Genomic DNA, 27572 nt, shown 5'->3' on the forward strand with positions numbered 1-27572 from the left:
AAGTTCATGTTCATTAAATGAAGAACACAATTTATTTTTCCTTAATTAAGAACAGTGGAAAATACGTCGCGTTCTTCTTTTAATGTATTGAAGTTAACTTATGTAAATGGCTACTCTATATAGCTGGCGCAGTTTCAGGTTCTTAGACGTTAATATCTCTTGATTTTGATTTCTGTATTCTGCCCAGAAATGAAACTTAAACCTTCCTGTGACATCTACCGTGAAACTTGAACATATTTTTCCCTGTTTTAACTTAAAAAAATGGCGGCGACTTTAGCATATACGAGGTAATAATAATCGTAGAATAAATATATTTCTATGATTGGTATTGACATTTTATAAACGTGGTTACGAATGTACCGTTAAAAGTAGGTTTAGGTGTATTAGTGCCCTGCAAGCCACTTCGAGGATGCATGGCAAGAGATGATTACACACCTTACTAATTTTGACACAAATATTTTTACCCATACCGCTGTCGGACAACGTTAGTCTGATCCTTGATCTTTCGTGGAAAAAATGAGATCTTAAATCTTTCTGTTATACACTTAATCTCTCTAATTTTATTGACATCATCTTTCCTACCGTAGTACGATGCGAATAATAATAAATTTTCAACATCACTGCTAAAAAGACGTCCTTCTAATTTATGCAATCTGTAATTTAACCTTCGTTCCGAGAGTGATTCCCAGCCTAGGCCCTCTAATATTTTGGATACGCTACTAATTTTATCATAACGTTTCACAAATCTAGCTCCTCTACGCGATCTAATTCTAAAATCAATCCAACTTCTCGAGGATCCCATAAACTAGATAAATTTTCTAAATGGGCCCTAACCAGCGAAAGATAACATTTGTTTTTAACCTTTTCATCACATTTACCCAGTACTCTTCCAATAAATCCTAATTTTTTGTCACATTGTCCCGCATTCTCCGTATGTGATTCACCCAGTAGAGGTCGTGAGTGAGGTTAACGCCTAAGTATTTAATTGAAGTATTCTTTCCGAAGAAAATCGTCGTGACTGCTTCCATGAAGAGCTGGCAAGTAAGAAAATGTTTCATTCAACCGTATACCCAAAGCGTGCAAAGTTTTGTCATAGAGTCGGATAGAATAAGAGAAAATATAATCCTGGAGAAAGGAGAAGGGAAATGACAGAATCAATGCTGGAAAAATAGCGCATAAAGCAACGAAGATTAAAGGGACGGGATGAATCCGCAATGTGATAGTCGCGCGAAGATTAGGAGGAGAAAGAATTTTGCACAGCGAAGAAAACGAAGAGGTAAACTTATTATTACTGAGCATACTCAAAGGCGAAGACAATCGGGAAGAGGGGTTAATGGATGGAAGTAACAGAGAAAGGGAGCTGAGAATGGGATACTTCAAGCAGATAATCGGAAATATAAATATGAGGTAGAAAATATGTGGAATCGGAGGGGCCGGGCGAACGGGAGAGAGGACGGAGAATGGTATGAGATACAGGAGAGTTAATCTTGGCGGAGATGTCCGCTGAAGACGATCTCAAACTCGTTTTTAACACGATTTATACAATTTTCCTCGATACTTGGGCAAAATATAACAGAGATGAGGAAAGGGATAGGCGAACGCATGAGAATTAGGAAACAAACGGTGGATGAGGGATGGGGAAAATAATTCTGCAGCTACAGGTATTTCGCAACGGTTAGACGGCATGCTTATTAAGGCGAAAAGTTCGCTAACTAGCATTCAAGACGCGAGTAAGTGGAGCTGTTGGGGTAGGCTAGGATTGCTAGAGGAAGGAGCAGGAGGAGTCTACAAAAGGGGCGAAGAAGGGAGGGGGTGAGTGCTGTGTGTCGGTGGGTGATGAGGGGCAATGCATATGAGAATATTGAGAATCAGAAGTATTCCTTTGTGGATTAAAGACGATTGCGTCGAGGGTCGGTGGGCGCCAGGACGGAAGGTGGGCTGAGGAAATACGTGAACTATCCCCTCTCCCATGAAGCGGGAAAAAATAATTGAAAATTAAGGCGGTTGGAGCGATAATCATGGGTCAATGGGTGTCGCTCATTTGACTGATATTTTTATTCCGACCCAGAAAATGAGTGGACGTATTTTTCAAATTAAAATCTCTTCCATAGGCTAGGATGAATGGGACCAATACCTTGATATTTTTTTAAGACGCAGAGATAATAATTACGAAAATAGGCGCTCATTAAAAATTACTTTCACTCCGCTGTATCAGCGCACCCTTTGAAAATTCAGTATAAATTCTTTTTAAAATAGGTTTGCTGTTGATTTGGATCAGTAATGGGTTGCCAACTAAAAGAAAAGAAAGTCCATAGCATATTATATAACCTCCTATTTTATATAATATTTTGAAATAAATAGTGGTCACGCCGTTTAAAAAATCATGAGTTCTAAAACATTTGTCGAACCTTGAAAATGATACAGAATGTCCAAGCTATGTTCAGTTTAATAAATGTTTTTGGTAAAATAACTCATTGAGTTTTTTTTGTACGATGAATATCAAAAGCGTCTAAATGTCAATTCCCGCGGAAAACTCTTTATTAAATCAAATCCACTCGTAATTAGACGTGAACTGATCCATCTTCTGTAATTGGATGCAAATAAATTACACAGGATCAAAGATTTCCTGTGTGGCACAGTGGTGAAAAACTGACTACGCCAGCGAACTGAATGCACCTACGAGCATATTTGTACTCGAGTGTTTATGTGAGGAACGGATTGTAAAGCAAGGACTGCGTTTACTTGGATTCTAAATATATCAAACGCGTATTTGTTCATGGGAACCGTACTTGTTTACTTCCTTCCAAAAGGGAAGAGGAACCCCTGAAATGCCTCACAAGGGTCTTCACAATCTCGTACCGAAGGTCAAGGGGCTGTGGTCCCCGAACAGCAGATGGGGTCGTGCAGAAGTGGAGGGTGGGGGGGGGGGTGATCAAACCATTTTTCTACATTATGGGTGCTAATTTATATTCCTCTCCGGTAAAACCATCCAGAATGTAATGGTGTCGTTAGCGAAATTACCTGACGTTTTACAGTGACATGAGCAGTGACGTCATACGTTTTAACGTCAACCCACCCTGTGTAGTATAGAGTTGGCAGAAAATACGTCATAATTGGATCTATACTAAAACTATTTTGTGCACTAAATACCCGTTACTATTTGTTTGCCCTCTAGGGATTCAATAAGTAGCAGAAAAACATCAACATAAACGATTTTACTGCTTTACATCATGAAGAAAGTTTATACCAATCTGCAATGAAGCTCAACTTCAAGTTACACATTGCTATTAAGATAGTCATAACTGTAGGGGATAACGATATTTTAAGCCAGAATTTTCCTTGCCCATAAATTTCCTTAGTTAGGAAATTGTTTTATCATATTTGAGTGAATTTCAAATAATAGAATGAGTTATGTATATAGCCACCGTGTTTTAGTTATGCAAATGCACAATAAACATGAAGGATAGTTCTGTAAAAGTGGTTGTTTGCATTTGAAATGACGAATAAGGTATATCTGGCACAAAATATTCATTATGTATTTAATCCATATTCTATAAAATCTATTTTTTATAGTTCTTCACTTAAAATAATGTGTTGACATAATTCAGAAAATAAATATTGATTCAAAATATTTTATCTGGGATACTGAAAAAATGTCCAATTTACCGGGAGTCCGTTAAAATTAATTACATGAAATGGGTTAAGTTACGGGTATCTCGCTCAAGGCGAAAAATAACAATAAAAATAGTATAAATAAAATTAAGTTAAGAAAATTCCTCTTTAAAAACCAATTTCTGGCCTAACTTCCACAAAAATAAACCCTTGGGCATGTTGATAGTATTAGGCAATCAAGCTTTAAAAAAGACTAATTCACATATTCCAAAGAATTCTTTGGAATTCTTTGGAATTTGTCAAAGGGAAAACACCATACGTGTTTAAAGTTGGCTTTAACCTCGTGGACAGTGGCGCCTCGCGCACGACTACGAATACATGTGACATTGTATGTACGGTATTTCGTCATAACATCTAGTTCCTTTAAAAGCCCCAAAATTTCAGAGATGAAGAGGACGCCTCGGTAGCTTAAGTGGCTAAAGCACTCGACCGGATATTGAGGGATCTGGGTTCGAGTCCCAGTCAAGGCGAATGATTTTTACGCTCTGAAATTGTTGCATTGAAATACTAATTCACATGCTGAAATGATTTTTAGTTGCAATTCCACAAGACTTTATTAAAGACACGACTACTAGTAGGTTTCGTCCACGCCCAACGTCGAAACCCTGGCCTCGTCGTTAATAAAGTTTGTATGGAATTCCAACGTGATTACTTTTATTTCAATATGCTGAGTAAATTCAATAAATTTTTCGCATGAGACAAAAAATTTCATTTAAAAATCATTCACCTTATGCTCTTTGCTCACGTGGATACTCAAGCATTAAAAAGTGACTGCATGGAAGACACAATTTTCTTATACCAAACTGTCCATACAATTTTAATTCCTTGTACTCACTTTTTACTGCGGTCCATCGATAATGGCGAAGGATGGGAGTAGATCCTACAGAAATACACAAAAGATATAAAAACATACTCAAACAATTCTCTCCAGGACGCCGGTATGTCTTTTGTCCTCGATAGTAACAATTATTAATTTCAGATGAACATCATGAAAACTCAAGTACTTTATTCAAACACCGGGCATCTCTAATAGTGTGGAAATAGAAAAGAGTCAACGGAGGAGTTTCGTTGGCGACTATCAAACCCCCCCCCCCCCCCCCACCTTCCCACCAAGACCCCGCTCCGAACAGCGGCAGTCAACCGCACGAAATGCGATAAAGCGCCCTTCCCCCCGTCCCGTCCGACATCTCCTTAATCCACTCTCCCAGCCCCTTAATCATCGCCATCCCCCGGCCGACGCCGCAAGAGGAACAACGGAAGCGCGCAGAGCAAACACACCCCTCCGGCACACGCTTCCCTCCCCACCCTCTCGGAAGGCATGGGGTGTAAACAGGCGAGCAAACAAAACACTGGCACGCCCCGCGATTCATTTGCCCTCCTCGACGCCCGCTCCCCAAATAGGGCGAAGCGCAAACGAACGAGGGACTCCCTCTCCAACACCGCTCCTCGACAGGGCTACCAACTACTCAGGGCGCTAGTCGCGGTTGTCAGAACAGAGCTCTGGCAACCAAAACGCTACTCGTATTGCCGTAGTCTGATGCGGAAGCCTGAAGGAAAGTAGGTGATGGTTCGCATAAGGGTCAACCCCTCGTCACCGTGGCAGGGTTTAAGGGATGCGATCCTCTCTTCATTCCTCCCTCTTCCCCTTGTGCGCTAAGGCGTGTTCGACACCAGGGGTGGGCAGTTTTGTATACTCCTAGGTCGCCATTCTTTCATCAATACCCCCTCTTTAGCGGGCCTCAAATATTATTATTATTTATATTTTCTTATAAATAGGCAAATAGCCCGTTGGCAACGGTTTAGTGATGCGCCCTTATAATGTACAATAAGAACACGTATGAAACAACATGTATTTTAATTCAACGGAACTTGAAGTCTCGAATTTCCCAAATGTACCTCTTCTATCACACATGGCCCAGGTTCAAACCATACAAAGCCACGAACTATCCAACATCACACTCCTTCCAATATCACACATATTTCTACATCGTGCCCCATCCAAAATCACGTACCGTGTTGACACCACACACTTTTATAATCCAACTTCTCACGTCATCCACTCCACGTACAGAACAATATTTTTAATAAATAAAATAGTATAGTAATCACCGACAAATAAAGTTTAATACCCAGTCCTTTGTCCAAAGGCTGCTGTATACCTATTCTTAAAACTCCTAAAATATGATTCAAACGGCTCAAACAATCCTCCAGGCAGCTGGTTCCATTCAAAAATACTTCTGTTTAAAAAGGAATATTTTCATTATTTATTTTTGGTGTTCTTATTTTTATTTTTAAACTGTGGTCGTTTTTTCCCTTAAAACTTGGTTTTACCCAAAAGAGAACTGTGGGTCGCCAAAATATCTCTACGAGGGGAAGATGAAAAATCATTATAGATTCCTTTACATTTTCCCGCGGAGTAGATATTGGCTGAAGGAGTTAGAGGAGAGAGGAAAGCGATTTCAAGCAACACCGAGTCAAATGTGAATAACGAAATTTGATGGGGTACACCCGAGTGTAGATATCCGATATTGGTGATCGGTACTACTAATCATTTTATATCATAAATATATTATGCGATAACATGAGAAATTCCCTTTTTAATAATTTTGCAAAAAATTTAAATGTTCAGATAACAGTAGGAAACGTTATTTTAAACGACTACAGGGTTCGTCCGGAAAATAAGTGTACTGACTCCTGAGCGTTCCAGGAATGGGAACGCCGCTGGAACAAGTGAATCGACTCACAAGGGTCCTATTTTGAGGAATATTAGCTTAAGATATGTAAAAGTGTAATAAATTTTTTTTCCTGAGCTCAGTACACTTATTTTCCGGACGTACCCTGTATGCGTCTTTTTCGGAGTTTTTATTTCAATAATCCTCAAAGAGTTTGTCCAAAATGACGAATAAATTTCATGACACCGGACCATTACACGAAGTTTACCACCAGCTTCCGAAAAAAATATCGCTCAACTAAGGATACAAATAGTGTGTTGCTTGAGTCACCCTGTTCAAAGCGGTCTCTTTTTGAAGTGGAATAAGTATTTACGATTCCATTTGTTAGCTATTGCAACCAGCGGCTCTGTGAAAAAGTAGTCACCAATTTTCCGTAGTAAGTTATACACATTTGGTTAAAACAATATTGCATAAAATATCCAGTGATTCAAACCTCAATAGACGAGTGAGTTTTCCTCCACCTAGGATTTGGATGTTTGCGATTGTCTTTAATGTATTGTTTAGGGGTTAGGTGAAAGAAAGGATGTTAAATAAATAAACACTCGCTGTCCTTAGTATGATTCAATCATTGTTTTTTCGTTTGCAATAGTTCAGGTTCTATTCCGCAGTCTCCGATAAAAGCTGAATTTGGTGAAGGTTGCAACTACGAGACGCATGCCCTTGGTTTCTGTCTTTCAAGTAGAATGTCTCCGAGATTGCAGCCAGAATTTCCCCTAGGGTCTACCCTAAAGAAAAACTGAGACACGATTTCGGATTATAAGTTCTGGAAATGGGGAACGTGAGTTATGGTTCATAATTTCTCCACAAAAGAAAGAACACTTTGCCTGGTGAAAGAAAGGTTAAGTGATAGCTGAAGAGTGTACTCATGGTGATGTGGCATATACCTTGAGATATCCGATATCCTTCGCTATTTTTTTCAACTTTTCTAGCCGCCTCGAAATTGGCAGTGAAATGAGCGGTTACAGAATCACAGATTACAGGGCGAAGCTACTACAGAATTGTACGGCCAAACTCCTATTTATTTCAATTGATTTCCAGTTTCGTAGAGCCTCGTGAGAGAGATCACGGGAAACTGCGGCCTGGATCTGAGCTTTACAAAATTAAATATCCTCAAAATACCTTATGTTCCCTGAAACAAACAGCGATGAAGATTTCTGCAGGAAAAATCTTCCATGAAGTTACAGAGATAATATAAATTGTAAAAATAAATAAAGTATCTCTGCACTTAAGCAAACGAAACGCGTACGGGGGTTTTTTCCGTTCGTCGTAAAAATATACGAAATATCTATCTGGAACATGCGCTGTTCTCGAGACATATTGCCGATAGAAACTGTTGAGGAAACAGATAAAATATCGATTTACCTCGACAATTTATCATTATTAAAATTCAGTTAATTATTTTCATTTGAATAGTTATCTTTTATTCCCATCAGCAAAATTTGTTGGGAGATATTTTGCTTCGCCCAATGCATACCAAAATCGTATTGATAAGTTAAAGATCTTACCTGATATTATTCATGCTTTAAAAAGTCACAATACGCTAATTACTTCTTGAAATTACAGAAATTTTAATAAGTAATGACCTGGCATATTAATGATCGTATCAATCCATTCGCTAATAAGAGATAGAAAATAAATTCCCTATCCAGATTTTCATTCACTGATAGGAAATTCTAATGTTTAGCGAAATAAAATGGAACAAAGGCCATTTATACTCCAATATCCCACATGCTTTTCGCAATACTCAATTGTATATGGGGTCTCTCAAACAGGATGGATATTGATCTATCCCTTATAGATTTTCTTAATCTTACATTCATGTTATAAGAGGAATGACTTCTTTAATAAAAAATTCTCAGAGTATTAATTCAATGGATCATTATTGAAACACCAGTAATAACTAATACGAGGGTGGTCTGAAAAGCTTCCGACCTCAGAAAATTTTAGAAAATATCAGAAAATTTCAGAAAAAATGTCTTGTATCTTTGTTAGGTCGGAAACTTTTCAGACCACTCTCGTAGTGTGGAAATAGACCATAGTCAACGGAGGGATTTCGCGGAATCTTTGGTGCTATTGAATTTTTTGTCTAACGAATGTGGTTATTTAACTCTCGCATGATCTCCAGTCTTAGGGGATAGGTGAACACTTATAAAACCGGGAAAGTCCCTGGTCATTTGCTGTTTATGTATAATTATATGAGTTAGGCTAATGTGGTTAACCCGTGTTTAACAAAATTAATTGCTAATGAAAGAAAATTAACTATTAAGCAATGAGTTGCAATGTCGCCAGTAATTGCATTTAGTTCTGTTTTGCAGTGAAAAAATGTTAGCACAATTAAGTAATCGAAAGCTGACTTAATACTTTTTGCATGCATTTTAACTTCATTCATATAACAGACAGTTTTTTATCAAATATTTATCCTTGCCCAGAATATGTCTCATTTTGTCAATTATTTCAGCCTCTCTGACCAATTTAGGTCACGGTACCCAAACATTTTTGAGGTTTCTACGCGTTGGGGGATTTTTGGATGAAAGTTAAGTTAGTGCATTATCAAATAGCTAAAAGTACAGAAGCAATGCTCCGTAGTAGGTCACAACATGACGCAACACGCCCTAAGCTACCAAAGGGGCAGTCGCGGTGAGTGTCGAGAGGCCAGCTTTTATTAGATATGTAATTGTAGAAAGCAAGAATAATATCATCTCATGAAAATCCACTCATTAATAAGGGGAGTGTGGCAACAGTGGCGAATACCCAGAAGCGATCTTAAGAACCCACCGCTGGAGTCCATTACTAGCTACGGAAGAACTCAGAATCACCTGAATCTCGCCATTAAAGTTATGAGGTCGTATTTACTTCCAGGGTGTAAAGGCAATGAGCACGAGGTAGTGCTTTGGGAAAAAGAATCACTGCCTTGTGTAGCAAATGGGTGACGATCATAAAAGCGAATGACGTGTAAAATCAAAGCGAAGAACGAGACTTCCATGTGTAAACATCACCAGGAATGAGATTACAATAAGTTTTCAACAAGATTAAATACGAATGTTTCCAACTGAGACGGGAAATGAACATCTCTTGGAATATTTCTAATCCTACATGGAACTCTACTCTAAGGGCACGATTGGCTTTAATTCGCACGAGTGCAATTTACTATTTGTTTCAAAATTCGAAGTCATTAATCTATTGAAGTGAAACATCGAGTTATTCGAGTCAGTAAGAATCACAAAATAAATTGAGTACCAGCAGCAAAAGAACTTCTGTTTTCCCGATGTGTTGCAGTGGTTTGATGATTATCTCAGCCCTTTTAATCATCATTCTTTTTCTTCTGATTTTGATGCCCAGTGATTACTGCAACGGAGAGCAATATCCCTTATTGCATACGCATTTGTAACAGTACCGTTACAACGTACTAAATACATGAAATAAATCACTTATACTTCTTCACTTCATTAAATCACTCACTTCTAATACTGCTACGTAACGGGGAAACAACATACCATCGTCAACATGATTTCTCGCTCAACATGTCTTCCTCAGAGGTCTCATATTGTTAAAACCTTTGCTAATTTGATGGTCGCTAGAGGGTCATCATGTTTTATATTTATTGTGAGTAACCTACCGCATCTTATTATTTTTGAAAGAAAAATGGCCCCAAAGTGTTTAAAGTCAAGAAGCATTATATATAAATGACAAAACTTCTTATGAGGTTTCTCAAAAATTCAGTTAAAGAATAATAATATCCATATGAATTATGGACTTTAATATTATATTCTAGGTTGAAATACATATTAATGCAGTTTGAAAGCTCTGGTAAACCCATAGCATTGCATTTCCTATATCATAAACAAAAAATTATGCATACACGAATTAAGTTTGTACTGAAACGTCAACACATGAATACGAAAATAATAATGCTATCAGAATGGGCAAATGAAATTTAAAACGATTCTGAGATAAGGGATTTGGGATAAGAAATAAAGCTTTTGAACTTAAAAAATGTTTCCTGAATAGAAAATGAAGGAAATACAGATGAAGAATATATTTATCTAAGTTATGACCACAAAATAAAGCAGCTGAATGTTAAACCAGAGTAAAATAAATCCAAAAGACGTGTTTATTTGAAAAAATACATTATTAATGGGAAAGTACCTTGACGAAAACAATCTATGAAGTTGGGTGTCAAGTGTCTTCTTTGATTGTAATATAGCGATAAAGGGCGAAGGGAAAGAAGTATTAACGGAAATATACTCTCGGACCAGGAAATTAACGCGGTTGGAAAATAATTTATTTTTGCGAGAGAAAAGGGTTTTAAACGAACACTTGATCAAACAACATCGCTGGTGTGCGTAAAGAGGGAAAATGCCTCGAGATAGAGGGAGACGATCTCTGTTATGGGGTGCGCGTAATATGGATAAGTTTTGGGTTGAAATTTAGTGATTACAATGTAATTTAACTTGAATTTCAAGCAGATTAAAATGCAAGTGAGGTTGCGCAATTCGTTTGTTATACTTTTTCACTTAAATAAAAAGGAAAACTTACAAATAATCGCTTTAAAATATTTTCCGTGCTTGGGAATTGAAAGCCTTGAGAAAGAGGGGAGGACCTTAAGAAAGTGAAAAGGAGATACGGATAAAACGGTAGGCATGATGGGTGCGGCAATTATAAGTCGGAGTGTGATAAAAGCAGCTTTTTTAAAGAGGATGGAATAGAGAAGGGAATGGAAAAAAGCCAAAACAGAGTTGAGGAAAAGAATAAGTAAGTAGACTAAATCAATGAAAATAAGTGAGAAACTAAATCAAAGAAGAGGGAAAGCTTAAAAACGAGTGAGGCTAAGTTGGATAACTTTTAAGGTAGCCAAGTATGCCATCAGAAAGAATTTTAGAGGCAAACTAAAATAGATAAAATATCAAGCATAAACATGCACGCAACTTTAAGTTTTTTATAACTCTTCTATTCCTCGTCTTAAATGATGTGACAACTTTCCTAATGCCCAGTGTCCCCGCACTTTTTCGTTACTTTAAAATTCACAGTCGGGGAAATGAGCCAATCGACCTTAGAGGACGTCCAGTTTGACACGATTGTTACAGTGTATCCACTGAATGTCTCAAAATGATGAGAAATTTTAATGAATTCGCATAAATCAGTGAATTAATCAACTTAATTAGAGAGCGTTTTCGGTATATCATCCATCCGCTAAATTCAAATGCCTTGCAGAGGTCCAAAATAAAATTGGTCGCAATGCGGGAATTGGCGGGGAAATGAAATAATGCGCAGCAATTAGCCTGTCCCCTCTCCCATTTGTCTTTCGAATGCTATATTTCCCGTCTTTATCGAAATAATGTTTATAATTTCACGGAAGACATCGACGTGCATGAATGCCTCGGGTGCTGAGTTGGCATTGTTACTAGCACATTAGAATGCAACGAGGGTGAAGGTGGTTGGCGCCCAGGAAATTAGGAGAGTAAAATTTTAAAAAATAAGGTCGACAGGAAATGAAGAACCAGAGGGCAGTTGAAATTGATAACAAATCCTATCGTAAGGCAAATGGGTGAAAATAGAAGGTCAAACCTTAGGGGTAGCCATCGCGGAATTCCTCCACGTATCGTATCCATGAAAGTGCAAAAGGATAGTTTTACAATATGAAACAGGTTTTTTGGGTATTTTGAGACAACTCATGGCTCTAGGATGGATAAGCATTTCAAAACTGAGAAATAATCGTACAGAGAACATCTTCTCGCGCTCATTTCTGAAAACGAAGTCATCCAAATTTACTTTGCTGTTAAATTTCCTTATAATAACATCGCGGGTGAGGTGGACGACAGACACTCATGAGAACTCTCTCTATCTCTATGCCTTTGAGCCAAGTTTCATCAGGCAGTCGAGAAGAGCTCGGGAGAAGATTTAGTATAATGAATTAAATAAACAACGTTCTGCGTCCTCCCTCCGATAGGTCGGACGATTATAAGCTCCACCCTCCGTCTCTCTTAACTTCCTCTGCAGCCGGCCAAAGGCTTCCCATTCCTACTTGAAAACCCCAGCCACAAGGGAGGAAAGTCTCCAACCTCTATTAGTCAATTTTAATCCCCATCCTAGAAGAACGTAAGGCATCAGGGTGAGCAATGTATTACGCTTAATTTCTCATGTGGCAAAAGTAGTAAGTCTTCAATAAATAAAAAAATGGTGAACAGGTCAAATTAGTGCGCAGGTGAGGTTCAATATTTGTTCGGGTATGTGAAAGGAGCCTAGGACGTGCAAGACAACTCTATTCATGGGATTATTAATTGAAAGGTAAACCTCTGGGAAATAAAAATTATTTGTGACAAATTATAACGAAGCCTTCAAGAGAGTAGGCGGAATACATCGAATAAAATTATTATAGAATCCAGTATCGGATTGAAGAAATGAGTCCTTTTGAAGCACATGCATTAATCAAAAAACTGCAGATACTCGTAGTTTAGGGGTATTGGATGTAGAGTGAGGATGGGTGGTTAAGTTTTTCGGGAAGTGAAGCGAGGTTTTCGGACAGACTGTGACGGGAATGTCCGAAAGCGCCCGTGGTTTTCACCTTTTACGTTGATAAAATGGCAGCACAGACATGATCACGGTGGGGAGCATGAGTGAAATTAGGCAAGGAACTGTATGAGCATTGAGCCTGTGGAAAATAAAGCCAGAGACAGCGAGGAGTTTTGCTACTGTTCGGTGAATTTTAATATTACTGTTAAATGCAATGCATAAAGATAACCCTAAACTGAAAACTGGTGATCATATTTTGAAAAATTAGAACAAATACAAAATATATATGAAAGATTACTCAGTCAAGGGATTATATTAGTTATCCTTAGTACTTTAGATTAATATTTGTAAGACTACAGACGAAAATCAAGTAAAAGAATTAAGTTTGTAGAAAATAAATATTTAATCAGGAGGGATCTCAAGGCAGAGACTCTTGGCTACAGTCGTAAAGAAAACTTTGCTCACGGTTTCAATATTGAGAGCGGTGTTGCATGGCTCAGAATTTTTTTATTTACCGAAAGGGGATGATCGCAGAATATGCGTTTATAAGATGTAAATAAGGAAACGGATGACGAAACAATTGTATTGATGGAGAGAAAGGCAAACGAAGAGGTTTTAACTTGGGGTGGAAAGATAAGAGAAGTAGAGAGTAGATCGCGAAACTCTAAGTAGGCGAAGAGAGTGGGCGGAGGAGATGAAATTGATATAAAGATGCATTAAAAACCTCCACTGCCTGGAGGATTAAATCACTAAGCTGAGGTGCAAAACTAAGAGTGAGGCTTAAGACCTCGCGCAGGTGCGACTCGGAATTCGCCCAGCCCCTTGTAGTATATCCTCCTCACCGTCCACTCACACGCGTACCCTGATTTACTTCCAAAACCTCACACAAGGGATAGTATTTTGTCCCGTTAAAAGGATTTTATAAATGGAACATAACTATTGTGACCGATCAAAAATTTACATTTGCACATTTTTTCAATCAAAACACATTTATTTCGATGGTATTTAAGAGGATTTTGCTCTATTCCGGTATCATTTTGTGATTTTTTAACATAGAGCTATCAACTCTCCTGCTGTAAAAATGGCTGAAAAAATATTGCATTAAGTTTCATAATTCTCAAGTTGCAACGGAAAATTAAAACATTAGTTACGTAGAATGGATTTTTTGCCAATACTTTATTTTAACTATGAGGTTCTGAAAATATTAATAACAGTGGTACCCAAATCTTCGTTGCTCCTCCCCCTTCACCTTTAATAGACTGATAAAAATGATGACCTCTTATTTTGATTATAAGAAGATTTTTGACTTATGGTGACTATATAATTACCAGATACCTACATGGAGAGCATCAGGAAGCCATTAACTCATATTTGGACACTTACAACACATTCGAGTACAACTGCTAACAGTAAAACACTGAAATAAAACTTATGATCTATGACCCTTAGTCTATTTTGAATTCTTAAGGTTGTGAATATAAATTTAATACAATATTAGATGTAATTTATGAGTTGATTATTTGTCATTGTAAGGTAACGTTTATTGTAAGATTATTTAAATCTTTCGGAAAAAAATTAGGGCTAGCTAAATTTCAAAATATACAATGTTTTATCTCTTATAAATAATTTATGTTCATAAATTCTAAGGAAAAAGCATAGAAAATTCTTGTAAATGCCAATTTTTATGCTAAAAATAAACAATCCCAGCATTTTACATGATAAAAACATGCATAAAAACGTTACAGCATAAAAACGATTAACCTTGACCGGGATTCGAACTTGATCCTTCGACATCTGGTCGAACACTAAGCTACTGAAGTGTCCTCTCAAAAATTTTGTTGAAAATACTGTCGCGGCATCTCCCGCAGTTCTTTGTCTTATGACCCTAGATGCAAAGTAAAAAAATGCTTGCTTTTCACCAGAAAATTTACTCCTATTCACTAGTTTCTTCAATTCAATTCAATCTATTCATTCACCATAAGCATATAATTATGCATGGATTTAATGCTACACTAACCTTGCACATTTCTTCGCCTCTTTTGCATCCATGCATTGCACGCGTTCCTTAGATATCTAATATTCCTTGCATTGCAATTCCTTACGACCAAATTTATCCATGCACCCAATTCTATCTATCACACTTTTACTCAAAACATTCGCACCTCCCTCCTTCATCTGTTTGGTGAATCGACTCTCAATCATTCTCTCAGCATGACCGAACCAGCGTAGAGCGCATTTTTATTCGTGCTTTTCGATTTCCGGTGCATCCAATTCACAACCTGTCATAACCTGCATATTTTCCGCCGTACCTCAGCGATTTTTTTAACAGAAGCATTTCTATATTCCGCATAAACATTGCATGCAGGTGTAAATTTATGCTGATCCAGAAATAACCAAATTTTGCCGCATGTAATAGTATGGGAGAAGAATTGTTGCCATTTTTTTGATCGAACGGAAACATTAATCATTTGATTTACTCTACATACAAACAACAACCTTTCTGACGGAATATGTTTACTTTTTAATCTCTTCATTTATCCTCCAATATTTCGCAGGCATTCTGCCAAGAAATACAAAGTCATCCTCAGGTTCAATTATTTCGCCCTATGCATAAACACAATGCAATCATTCTTCCCATTCTGACTATCTAAAACAACTGTTTTCGTTTTGGACTCTTAATGAAATTCTCCTTGTTACTTCATTGAAACTCTTCTCTATTCGCTTCGGATATGCTGGGATCTTCGTCAGTTCCACAATTGGCAGATACATTTAATTATCTAATCATTTTATCTATCTTCACAATTAATTCATCCCTTAAATATTTTTTCTTGGACATATTCAGCAGCCAGAGTAACTTTTAGCATCACTGCGCAGTGGTGAATAAAATTAAACCATGCATTATTCCAAACCAGTGACTAAAGGCCCCATCCATTATTAGGCCGTAAATACTGCAGGGGCTCCCGAATATATCCAGCATTCCCGAATCCACCATTAAATGTAATAACTACGCCGTATTTTCATACAGCATAGTTATTACATTCAATATGTCCTCATTCACTCCAATATTTTCTCATAACTTTCCACAGTATGTACCCTGTCTTCTGCCTTCTCCTAAGAGACACATTCTATCAAGACGCATTCTATCCTATTCCCCATCCCTTAATACAAAGGGTTAACTACGATATTCTTCAAATCCTTCAGTAAAACTAAACCTTACAAATATAGGCATAAGCTATACAATGCGCATTGATGAATCGTATGAAACGTACAGCAGAAATTCAGCATTTTACAAGATGCACCACCCAAGGATGCAAGAATTCCATTCTTAAAAATTGTAATCGACATTGCAATCTCAATCTCATTTATATCAAACTTCATTCCCGGCATACATTTTTACCTTCCAAAGAATTTGGTTCGCTCACACACGACACAAAACTGTTTTGCAAATCTGATTAAGCACAACATTTATTGGCTCCACATTTATCCCAGACAATATCAACAAGTCTATTCATTATTGTATTCATACCTTTGAATTTTCCTTGCCATTCCTCATTTAGCTATTTACAAAGGAGCTTCTTATTGCATTCAAAATCAATTTCCCTTTTTCTGCTTATGCTGTTTATATTCTCTCTTTGCTTTCTTTCATGATGATTGTGCCTTTCTTTCTTTTTCTTTCATAACCATTGGCTATCCTCTTATCTTCCTCCTGTCATCCTCTTATGCTATATCTTCTTCTCTGCTCTCGAAAAATCTTTCACTTCGTGCCACCTTTCATTCTATTGATTTCAGGACATTCAATAAACACCATGTTGTCAAAACTCTCACAAACAGTACCCACACTTAGCAAAGTTATTTGGAAAATATATTTGATAAATTTATCTCCTTCCGCCTGAGTCAAGGACAGCTATTCATTCCAATCGTCTTCTAACACAATTGCCTTAGGAATTGTTTGCTTTACTTCCGATCGCTCATACGCACTAATTTTTCTCGTTACCCACTCTCTCCCCGGATCCGCTTTGATACTAGCAAATGGCATTCTGAGAATACCAAGTTGTCTGTTCCGCATTCAACTCCTCCTCTCATTATCCTTGAACTTTTCACTGACACCATAAGTATTTTATAATAAACAGCGGCGTATAAATACCCTCTCCCAGCATTAATACAAAATACACATGTCTCCTGATAGTCTTAGTTTGACAAGAATTAATTTCCAGTGCAAAATAATGTTTTGGTAAAAGAATCAAAGATGGAAAACATACAAATATTCAGCAACTCTTCTGCATGAAAGTTGCCATACTTGGAAAGGGGATTTAGTTATATAAGAAAATAATCCATTATTTCCTCTGAGAGGCAATTCGTATATAAAGTACAGCATTATTTTGATGAAAATTTCCTTGCAGCTTTCTTGTCTTCATGAAGCATTATTGATCATTTTTTCTTTCATCCTACGAGCTTTGGTGCTGCACAAACCTAAACTTAATACCTAAGTGAATGTCAGCTAATTAAATAATATTAAAATAAAATACTAAAGCAGATCTTTTTCAAAGCATACTTTTACAATAATAATGGTAGATATTTCACGATATAAAAAAATACATTATATTCATTATTACTTTCAAAGTAGACTTTAACAACTTATTGCTATCATTTTTAGCCGGGTGAATACAGAAACCTACTGACAGCAGAAGTCGAACTTGGCCGTGTGATTCTCATGGAACGTTTGGCAAGAAAGTTCCAGGTCAAGCAGACTCAGAAAACGTATAATGACCATTTTGGCAGCTGGTCTAAGTGAGGGTTTTATTAACGCCTTTTATTAAATTTTTTCGTCACAGGATGCTGGAATCATTACTTCACGTGAGTTGATGTTGCGTCAAATAACTTTACTACTACAAAAAATGGTCTACTTACGGCTCCACTACCACTTTAAATTGCTTCCACACACTACTGATCACCGATTACCGATTATCAGGGAGAAAAACATCTTCACTGGGCAAAATAACTATTCTGATGAAAAATATATGTACACTTATGCACCGTACTTATACACTCGTTTATAAAGTGATCCGTACTTCTCGTTGTCACGTATTCTCTGAATGTCTAGCGGCGCCCGCAACCATAAATGCGCTAATGTGATCGACATGCTTTAATAACAAGATGACCTGGATCCACGGATGCTCTGCAAAACCAAAAAATACCCGAAAACAGATTTACTATGGCAAGGAAATACGTCTGATGCGAGGCTCGTCCAATTGTTCAACTAGAAGTTCAATTTCATTTGAAATCGCAATAAAATTACCTACTTTGACCCTTATCAGCCTAGGTGGCGGCGGAGTAACACCCTCACCTGCCAATCCAGAGGTCACCGGTTCGAGTCCCCTCTAGGTGGGTCTTCCTCCACCTAGAGCATGGATGTTCGTAATTGCCTTCATTGTAGTGAGTAGGGGTTATGTGGACGAAGGGACTATGAAGTCGCAATCTCACCACAATAAAGTCGATAAATAAATAAATTACATTTTCGAACAATCTACTGACTTAATGGTGTCCGGAGTCACTAAGTGTAATTACTCTCTATTAAAATCAAATGGATTTGAATCTCTCAAATTTAAGACTGTTAATTCTAAGACTGTGTACCCAAAGATGTCACGACGTGATGAAACCCGAGTAGTGTGTGTATGCATATATATACTGGGTCGCACCCAAAAGTGGTAGGACTGATTTTTTTACAAGAATTTTATTGACGATATACTTACATCGACTTAATAATCTTCAAAGTATGCTCCTTGAGCTGCTACACACTTAGTATAACGTTGCTCCCATTCCCCGTACGCCCACTGGAAATTTTCTTAGGGGATGCCGTTGATGACCCTCGTTGAAGCCTCATGAACGGCCTTTATCGAGTCAAAACGTCGTCCCTTGAGCTGTCTTTTCATCAGGAGAAGAAAAAGAAGTCCGGTGGTGCCAGATCGGGAGAATAGGGCAGGTGCGGCAACGTGGCAACGCCGTATTTGGCCAGGAGCTGTCTGACGACGAGCGCGCCATGGCAGAATTTCCGGCACCATCTTGGCGCACACCTTGCGCATGGCCAAATCCTGTGAAATAATGCGTTGGGTGCAGACAGACCCAACTGGTCTGCAATTTCTTCACTGGTTAAGCGTCGGTCTGTGTTCAGCAGTGTCCTCACTCTGTCCACATTCGTGTCGGTTCATGCCGTCGACGGCCGTCCGGAGCGATGGTCGTCTTCAACGAGCTTTTTACCCTCTTTAAACAACTTATGCCGCTCAAATACTGTGGAACGGCTTAAGGCAGTGTCCCCATAAGCCTGCTTGATCATATTGAGGGTCTCAGTTACCGTCTTCCCGAGTTTCGCACAAAACTTCACGGAATAACGTTGCTCTAAATTCAGATTCATTTTGTTTTTCGACGCGGACAAAAAATTTGCTTCACTAAAAACGGTGTCCTCACTCAACGACAGCCCGCAGACAACTGAGGTTGGTGTCGGTCTGTTGCTAAGAGCCCCCTCCACCTTACCCTGCCAGGTAGACCCCCCTCCACCGCTCCGTTCGCGCCAGAGAAAATCAGTCCTACCACTTTTGGGTGCAACCCTGTATATATATATATATATATATATATAAGACCCACGGATCTCAGGGTAAATTACATATCCTCGATAGCTCAAGTGGTTAAGAGCATCCGCCCGGCAAGTGGAAAGATCCGGTGTTCGAGTCCCGGTTGAGGAGATATTTTTACTCTTGAGATCCGTTCGATTCCGCCTTCCCCACCTCTATTGTGTTCGTCCTTTATACGTGTTCCTATCCCTTTTCCTTATATATGTTTCTGTATATATGAGTATTTATTCGCCGTTTGGCGGGATTTCGTGTTTGAATGTGTGTATATATATATATATATATATATATATATATATATATATATATATATATATATATATATATATATATTTATTTATTTATTTATTTATATATATATTTACATGAGTAAATATGTGTATATATGCATACACATATATGATATATGTATAATATAGTAGTTGTTTAGAATACAAAGTTTATTTAGTTCCAAATTCTAGCATTTTGTGATAGAAATGCCTTAGTAAGTTCCGTGACCACAATACCGAGGCCATGGGATCTTCTTCGGTATCTGCGTAAGTGGAAGTGGGATCGGTGAGAGGATGGTCTTTGCTCGTGCAAAAACCCTTAAAAGTTTGGGAAGTTGGCGTGCCGCCACTTGACTTCACACCACAAGCAAACGATAAAACCATACCAAGCACCAACTGCAAAACCTCGATCTACAGCAATTATATGCCGCCTGTCTCCCCAGACAATAATTCACCATTTCCATCGCTTTGTCGCCACCAATTCCTACGCTCCGCTTCTGTCACAACATCAAACGTACTGAAATGGACCACCCGAATAGATAACAATGAGAGGAGGCGAGGGGAGTGGGAGGGTTTCCCCGCGAATGCTCGCTGCATTCGTACCCTGCTCGCCGAGAAAATCTTAAGCAGCGCTCTAAATGAATGCTTGCTTGATACACAACCCTCAGCCCCAGCGCTCCATTTGGGACGGACGAGGGGGGAAGAGGGGTAGGGGTCCATTCCAGGGTCTTTGTGCCGCCGTGTTCAGGTATGATGGACACAGTGAGCGAAACAATTGTAATATAAGCAATTTTACTTAGCAATAGAATGGTTATCTCTTTTTGAAATGGAATTACAAATTATGCGCTGTTTAATTTAAACTCGTATTAGTGAAAGATAGGGATTCCGTCAATTTATCAGAACGAAAGATATGTAACTCCTATTGCTATGCCTCATATTGAATGCATGAACTGGCTTCTTGTTGGCTCGTAAACCTGTAATAATTTGTTGTTTCTATGTGGTAGCGCAAGTGAAATCGGATGAACCACCACTGATCACCTTTAGAAGTTAATTATCGGTTTTTGGCTGTGGATTTACGTCAACGAGTAGCCTTTACTGGCATTTAACTTGACCTAACGGAAAGTGTTGTTTATCCTGTTTTTGAACGTGCGTGTTAGGCATAAAATATTACCAGGCATCAACAAAGGACTCGGTTAAAATTTGGATGCTATAATCGTATGACAAATTATTAGACGAATTAAATGGAAGAAAAAGGTGTACTCAAATGAATCTAACAGTTTCAGGCTTAACTTGGTGGAATTCTTTCATGGTGAGGTGAAAGAAAGAGAAAAAACAACTTTGCACTTCCACACACTTTTTTAAAATAACACGACCATGGTTTCGATGCTGCGCATCATCTTCATGATTTGACGTTGAAAATAGTTAACCAAAGGTTCGACCTCTCGATATACCGGAAAAAATGCTACTCCGACCAAATTATCCACTCCACATCCAGGCACCACCATTCACAAAAACATGCAGCCTTCCATTCCATGTTACACAGAGCTTGCAACATCCCAATGTCAACTCACAACAAACACAGAGAACTCCGCATTATAAAACAGATTGCAGTCAACAACGGCTACCCTGAAACATTGATTGACAACATGTACAACAGAAAACAAACGCAAATAGCTCGGAATTCCATATATCACACACCCAAACCGGACACGCACCAATGGCGAAGAATTCCTTTCCTTGGCCATCTCTCACTCAGGACACAACAAATACTCGCAAAAAACCATATCAAAGCCGCTTTTTACAATTCACGTACTTTAAAAAATATAATAGGTTCCACTAAAGACAAAATTGACGTCATGCAACACAGCGGAGTTTATAGACTCAATTGTACAGACTGCAACGCCATCTACATTGGACAGACTGGGAGGACTTTCGACATTAGGATTAAGGAACACCGTTCATGCTTCAGGAAGAAAGACAACAGATCACAATTCGCCAAACACCTCTTAGACTACAATCATTCCAGCAATTTCACAGCAGACATTTTACACACAGAAACGAAAGGTCGGCGGCTGAACGCTCTGGAGGAGTTGGAAATTTGGGAATCCCTTCAGTCCGGTAATCTTGAGGTGGTCAACGATATCCTTTACCTCTCGCGTTCCCCTCTCCTTAATTTCTTGAATACCACCCCACACCATCCCCTCCCCCACCAAGGCAGTGACAGTCACCGACCCTCCGTTAATGAGGGTCAACCGTTGCAAACAACCACCCCCCTTTGTACCGTCTGCATCCATTAGTTCCCCCTCACTTTCCCTTTCCCTTCACCCACCAATGATTGCTACCACCCCTCTCCCTGACTTCCCCTACCTGGCTCCTGGCTATATAAGTTGAATAATTTTGTTATGTTGTACCTGAAGATGATGCGCAGCATCGAAACTTTTATATTCACCTGAAGATGATGCGCAGCATCGAAACCATGGTCGTGTTATTTTAAAAAAGTGTGTGGAAGTGCAAAGTTGTTTTTTCTCTTTCTTTCACCTCACCGTGTACTCAAATGCCAATCATATTAAAAGAATAACCAACGGAATTTCGAAATATACAATAAACGAGTAAGCTGAGAACGTAAGTAAATAATTAGCTTTGTGCATTTATAATAGGTTCTAAAATTCAATACGTCACGTGTGCGCAAGCAAAATAAAAAATACATTAGCTGGTGTGTGCAACTAATAATTGAGGGTAAATAACTATTCTTATGAAAATGTTGACTGGATTATATTACAAATGACCCACCTCAAGCTAATGACATGATAGCGGAAGCTTTTTTTGCTACTACTCTGCGCTGTCTGAAAAACTACTGTTAATTGGCATCGCAAAAATGTTTTCCATGAATTACAAAATATTTGTGGAATCAGAATAATGTCAATATATCTCTTGATTGAAATTGGTTGGACACTCGTGTATATATTTGAAACTTATACGTTGGAAATGTGTACCTAGTTTTGAAAAATGCGCTTAAAATGAAGTATGTAGTACGATGTGCCATGTGCGTGTTAAACAAAATATAGTTCCGAATGGCGCTATCGAAAGAAAGAAGTCGGAACCTGGATAGGGAAGGAAGTAATGAGTAAAAAAATGGATGTCGTGTAAATAATAAAATACGGTATATTAAAATGCAAGAAATGAACATCTACATATGCATCCGAAGTAGTTTCTTACTGGACACAAAAAATGACTTTTCGAAATTAAAGACACTTTATGGTATAAAATTATTATTCATACCATAGAGAATGACTTCGCTAAAAATGAGTTCATTGGTGAATGAATATTCACAGGCGTCCACTCACGACTTCCGAATCATTCTAATTTTTTTTATTTTAACTGAATAAACTCTGAGGTACCCATAACATCTGCATTTGGTCACCGCAAGATCCTTCTCAGTCCATAATCGAAACTCCCTGATTGCCCGGGCCGGAAGAAGCCACCGCGGTTAACTGAATAAAATAATCTTCCCTTCGAAGTTCGCCTATTTTATGTAAAAAAAACGATCCACTGGATGAACGTCTAGGCTGAAAGCCTCATTTTGAGTGAAAGCGACTTTTCCGGAGAAGAGATTGCGAATTTGAGAACATTACTCGCGATTCATACATGCGGAGAACTTGAGAAAGTTAAAAATCAGGTGTTGCCACCAGGAAAGAAACAATCCATCTCGAATACCCTGAATGTGTGTACAGGGTTCGTCCGGGAAATAAGTGTACTGATTTTTTCCCGCCGCTCCAGGCGCGCCCAGCACCCATAGACGGGCTGCGATTGGAGGGGGTATGTTGGCAAGCGACGCTGAAAAAGGCAGTCGGCTCTGAGCTGTGGTGTAGTGAGGAGCTCTGTTAACGCGAACCTCCACGCTCGACCCACGTCACGGAACGCGATGCCGAAGTCTTTGGAGCTGCGTTATTCCATCAAATTTGCGGTAAAGCTTGGGAAATCGTCTACCAAAACTGTCGGTAAGATTAACTAGGCTTACGGGGAGTCAGCCATGTCCAGAAACATGATCTTTCGGTGGCACAAGATGTTCGTGGAGGGCAGAGAAGAGGTCGACGACGAACCACGGCCTGGACGCCCATCAACGACACTCACCGACGAAAATGTGCGAAAAGTTCGCGATGTATTGAACTCTGATCGTCGTCTTAGTGTTCGGATGATAGCAGAGCAGTGTAATGTGCCAAAAACAATAGTGCACGAGATTATTAGGCACCAATTACAGATGCGAAAAATGTGTGCAAAGTTGGTGCCGAAAGTGCTCAGTGATGATCAAAGACTCAATCGTTTGGAAATCGCGACATCGAACTTGCGGATCACTGCAAAAATGATCCACATTTTTTAGAGAACGTTGTTTCGGGTGACGAGACCTGGATCTTTGAGTACGACCCGGAGTCGAAGAGACAAAGTGCGGAGTGGCACACCCCATCATCACCCCGTCAAAAGAAAGCTCGCATGAGCAAATCTCGGATCAAGGCGATGCTCATTGTCTTTTTTGACAAAAGGGGAGTCGTCCACTACGAATTTGTACCTGAACGACAAACTGTAAATGCTGCATTTTACGTCCAAGTGCTCGACAGGCTTCGAAAACGAGTCGCCCGCGTCCGGCCAGCGATCAAAAACATCTGGCGGCTGCATCACGACAATGCGCCGTCTCACACCGCGCTTGTCGTGTCGGACTTCTTGGCCAAGCACGGCGTGGCAACGCAGCCGCACCCGCCCTACAGCCCGGACTTGGCACCACCGGACTTCTTTCTGTTCCCGAAGATAAAGAGGAGTTTGAAAGGAACGCGATACGGGACTTTGGACGCCGTCAAAGAGGCCGTGACGACGTGTCTTCGAGAGGTTCCCGATGATGCCTTCGCGGGAGTGTTCCAGGAATGGGAACGCCGCTGGAACAAGTGTATCGACTCACAAGGGTCCTATTTGGAGGAATATTAGCTTAAGATATGTAAAAGTGTAATAAATTGTTTTTCCTGAGCTCAGTACACTTATTTTCCGGACGAACCCTGTATTTCGTATGCCCTACGGTTTATTCAGAGTAAGCACTACCCTCGCATCATAGAACCAAACCTGGGTATTTTAAACGTGATATTTTCCCCATTGCATCTTAAGGAATCGATGTTTTCGCATATTTTTATGAGTTTACATGAAGAAAACATAATACCTTGCCTCAAAATGTTCATTTTTACTCAAACCCGAGTGCTCAACACCGCCAGGTTTATACACTAGGTCCCTTTATTCTCGCGGAGGGACCCTTTCGAGCTTGGTTTCACACCTTTGATGCCAACGCCATCGAACGTTGAATTAAAGAACTCGCTGAAGTTTAAACGCGCGAAGCTTGAAAGCTTCTGTAGGAAATGTTCTGGTGAAGATATGAACATCTAATTCATCCCGCATTGTTTCGTTATCTTGTCAATTCACCCACTCAATTTAATTAATCCTTTATTGCAGCCTGATTCCCTTCACGTAAGAAGATCGTGTTTCCTGAAAGTGAAATTATTTCTGGAATCGGATCATTGTGGTCAAGCGATTTCACAGCCGCTTCACTAATGAACAGATGTCGAAAGGACTAAGTTATACATGGGTCTAGCATTTGAATTTGTATTTGCCAAAGTTCTAGATTACGTGCCGCAGAGTCGTTAACGATAAAATGTATTTTTCAATCTTGGTTACCACTTATGCAAATACTATTTCCATTATCCTTTTCAGCACTTATGGAGCACTATATAATTATAAGTATATATATAGGAGCAGTATAATATTTAGACGGCACAATGGAACACAACTAAATGAGTCTTACTTGAAGAAGGCCTTGGAGATGGCCAAAAGCTTAAATAATCTACATATGAGTGTCTTATTGAGTGTTACTATTTTATTTGTGTTCTATTGTGCCGTCTAGATATCATAAATATATATATATATATATATATATATATATAATATATATATATATATATATATATATATATGAAGCGGGTAAGATAAGAGCTGACACAGGAAAGATCCAAGAGAGATGGAAGGAATATATAGAAGAACTCTTTGGTAAAGAACTTAGACCAACAAAGTTCGACATAGAAAAGGAACATGACGTATAGGATGATAGCTTAGGTCCAGGCATACTCAACGATGAGACAGAATGGGCATTAAGGGAGATGAAACTAAATAAGGCCGTAGGGGTGGATAACATTTCCGCGGAACTATTGAAATGTTTAGGGAAATGTGGGAGGAAGAGGCTATATGGGCTGATCAGTATTATTTACGAGGAAGGAATCTGGCCGGAAGACTTTGTGAGATCCGTTTTAGTTCCTATTCCGAAAAAGGTAAAGGCTACATCATGTGAGGACTACAGGACAATAAGTTTGATATCCCACGCAGCTAAAGTTGTTCTCAGGATCATAAACAAAAGGATAGAGAGTAGGGCAAATGATTACTTAGGGGATGATCAGTTTGGGTTTAGGAAGGGGAGAGGTACGCGTGATGCCATTGCAGTAATGAGATTATTAATCGAGAGGAATATAGAACACAACCAGGAGGTATTTTCCTGTTTCGTAGATTTCGAAAAAGCGTTTGATAGAGTGAATTGGGAAAAACTAATGAGTATTCTGCAGAATATAGGAATAGATTGGAGGGAAAGGAGGCTAATCCGCAACCTGAACATATCTCAGACTGCTCAGGAGCGGGTTGGAAACGGAGAGTCCTGATGGGCAGTGTTAGGAAGAGGGGTAAGGCAGGGTTGCCCATTATCACCATTGCTGTTCAACCTGTATGCAGAGAAAATGATTAAAGAGGCATAGGAAGAACTGGAGGTAGGAATGAAAGTGGGCGGGGAACTCGTAAAATCAGTTAGGTTTGCTAATGACCAAGCTTTAGTTTGTCGGTCAGCCAAGGGGTTGCAAGCATTGCTGAGGGAATTGGAAATGCAGTGCGACAGGTATGGGATGAGAATCAATATTAATAAAACAGAGGTTATGCGATTATCTAGAAAGAAAAAGGCCAAGCTTAACATTAAAATAGGAGGGCAAAAACTAGAGCAGGTGGAACAGTTTACGTATCTCGGTAGTGTATTGGACCAACATGGTCAAAGTAGTAGGGACGTAAGGAGAAGAATTCCGCTAGGCAAAGAGGCTTTCACAAGGAGGAGGGAGTTGATAACAGGGACGTTGAGTAAGGACGCTAAGAAAAGACTCGTAAAAACTTTGATATGGAGCGTAGCTATGTACGGCGCGAAAACGTGGTCATTGAAGCAGGAGGATAGTCGTAGACTGGAGGCTTTTGAAATGTGGGTGTGGAGAAGAATGGAGAAGGTGAAATGGACGGAGAAGATAAGAAATGAGGAAGTACTTGGTATGGTGGGCGAAGAGAGGGGTTTGTTGGGAGAAATCCTATGGAGGCAGGAAAAGTGGATGAAGGGGGTATTGACCGGTCCGTGGGATGTTGAAGACTGTGATAGAGGGGAGAATGTTGGGCCCACGAGGAAAGGGAAGTAGCAGGATAGGGATGTTGGACGGGATGAAGGGAGGAAGAAAGTACTCAGAGATTAATAGGGACCTGATATCGAGTAGGATGCTGGATGTCTTTTCAGGAGTCACAAAATATTTATTTAGTACCTGTGTCCATCCAGAAACCTACCTTAACCGGTGGATTACCTAATAATAATAATGTGTGTATATATATATATATATATATATATATATATATATATATATATATATATATATATATATATATAT

The sequence above is a fragment of the Hetaerina americana genome, unplaced genomic scaffold (assembly GCF_022747635.1).
Source record: "Hetaerina americana unplaced genomic scaffold, ioHetAmer1.1.p SCAF_4, whole genome shotgun sequence".
NCBI classification, from domain to species: domain Eukaryota; kingdom Metazoa; phylum Arthropoda; class Insecta; order Odonata; family Calopterygidae; genus Hetaerina; species Hetaerina americana.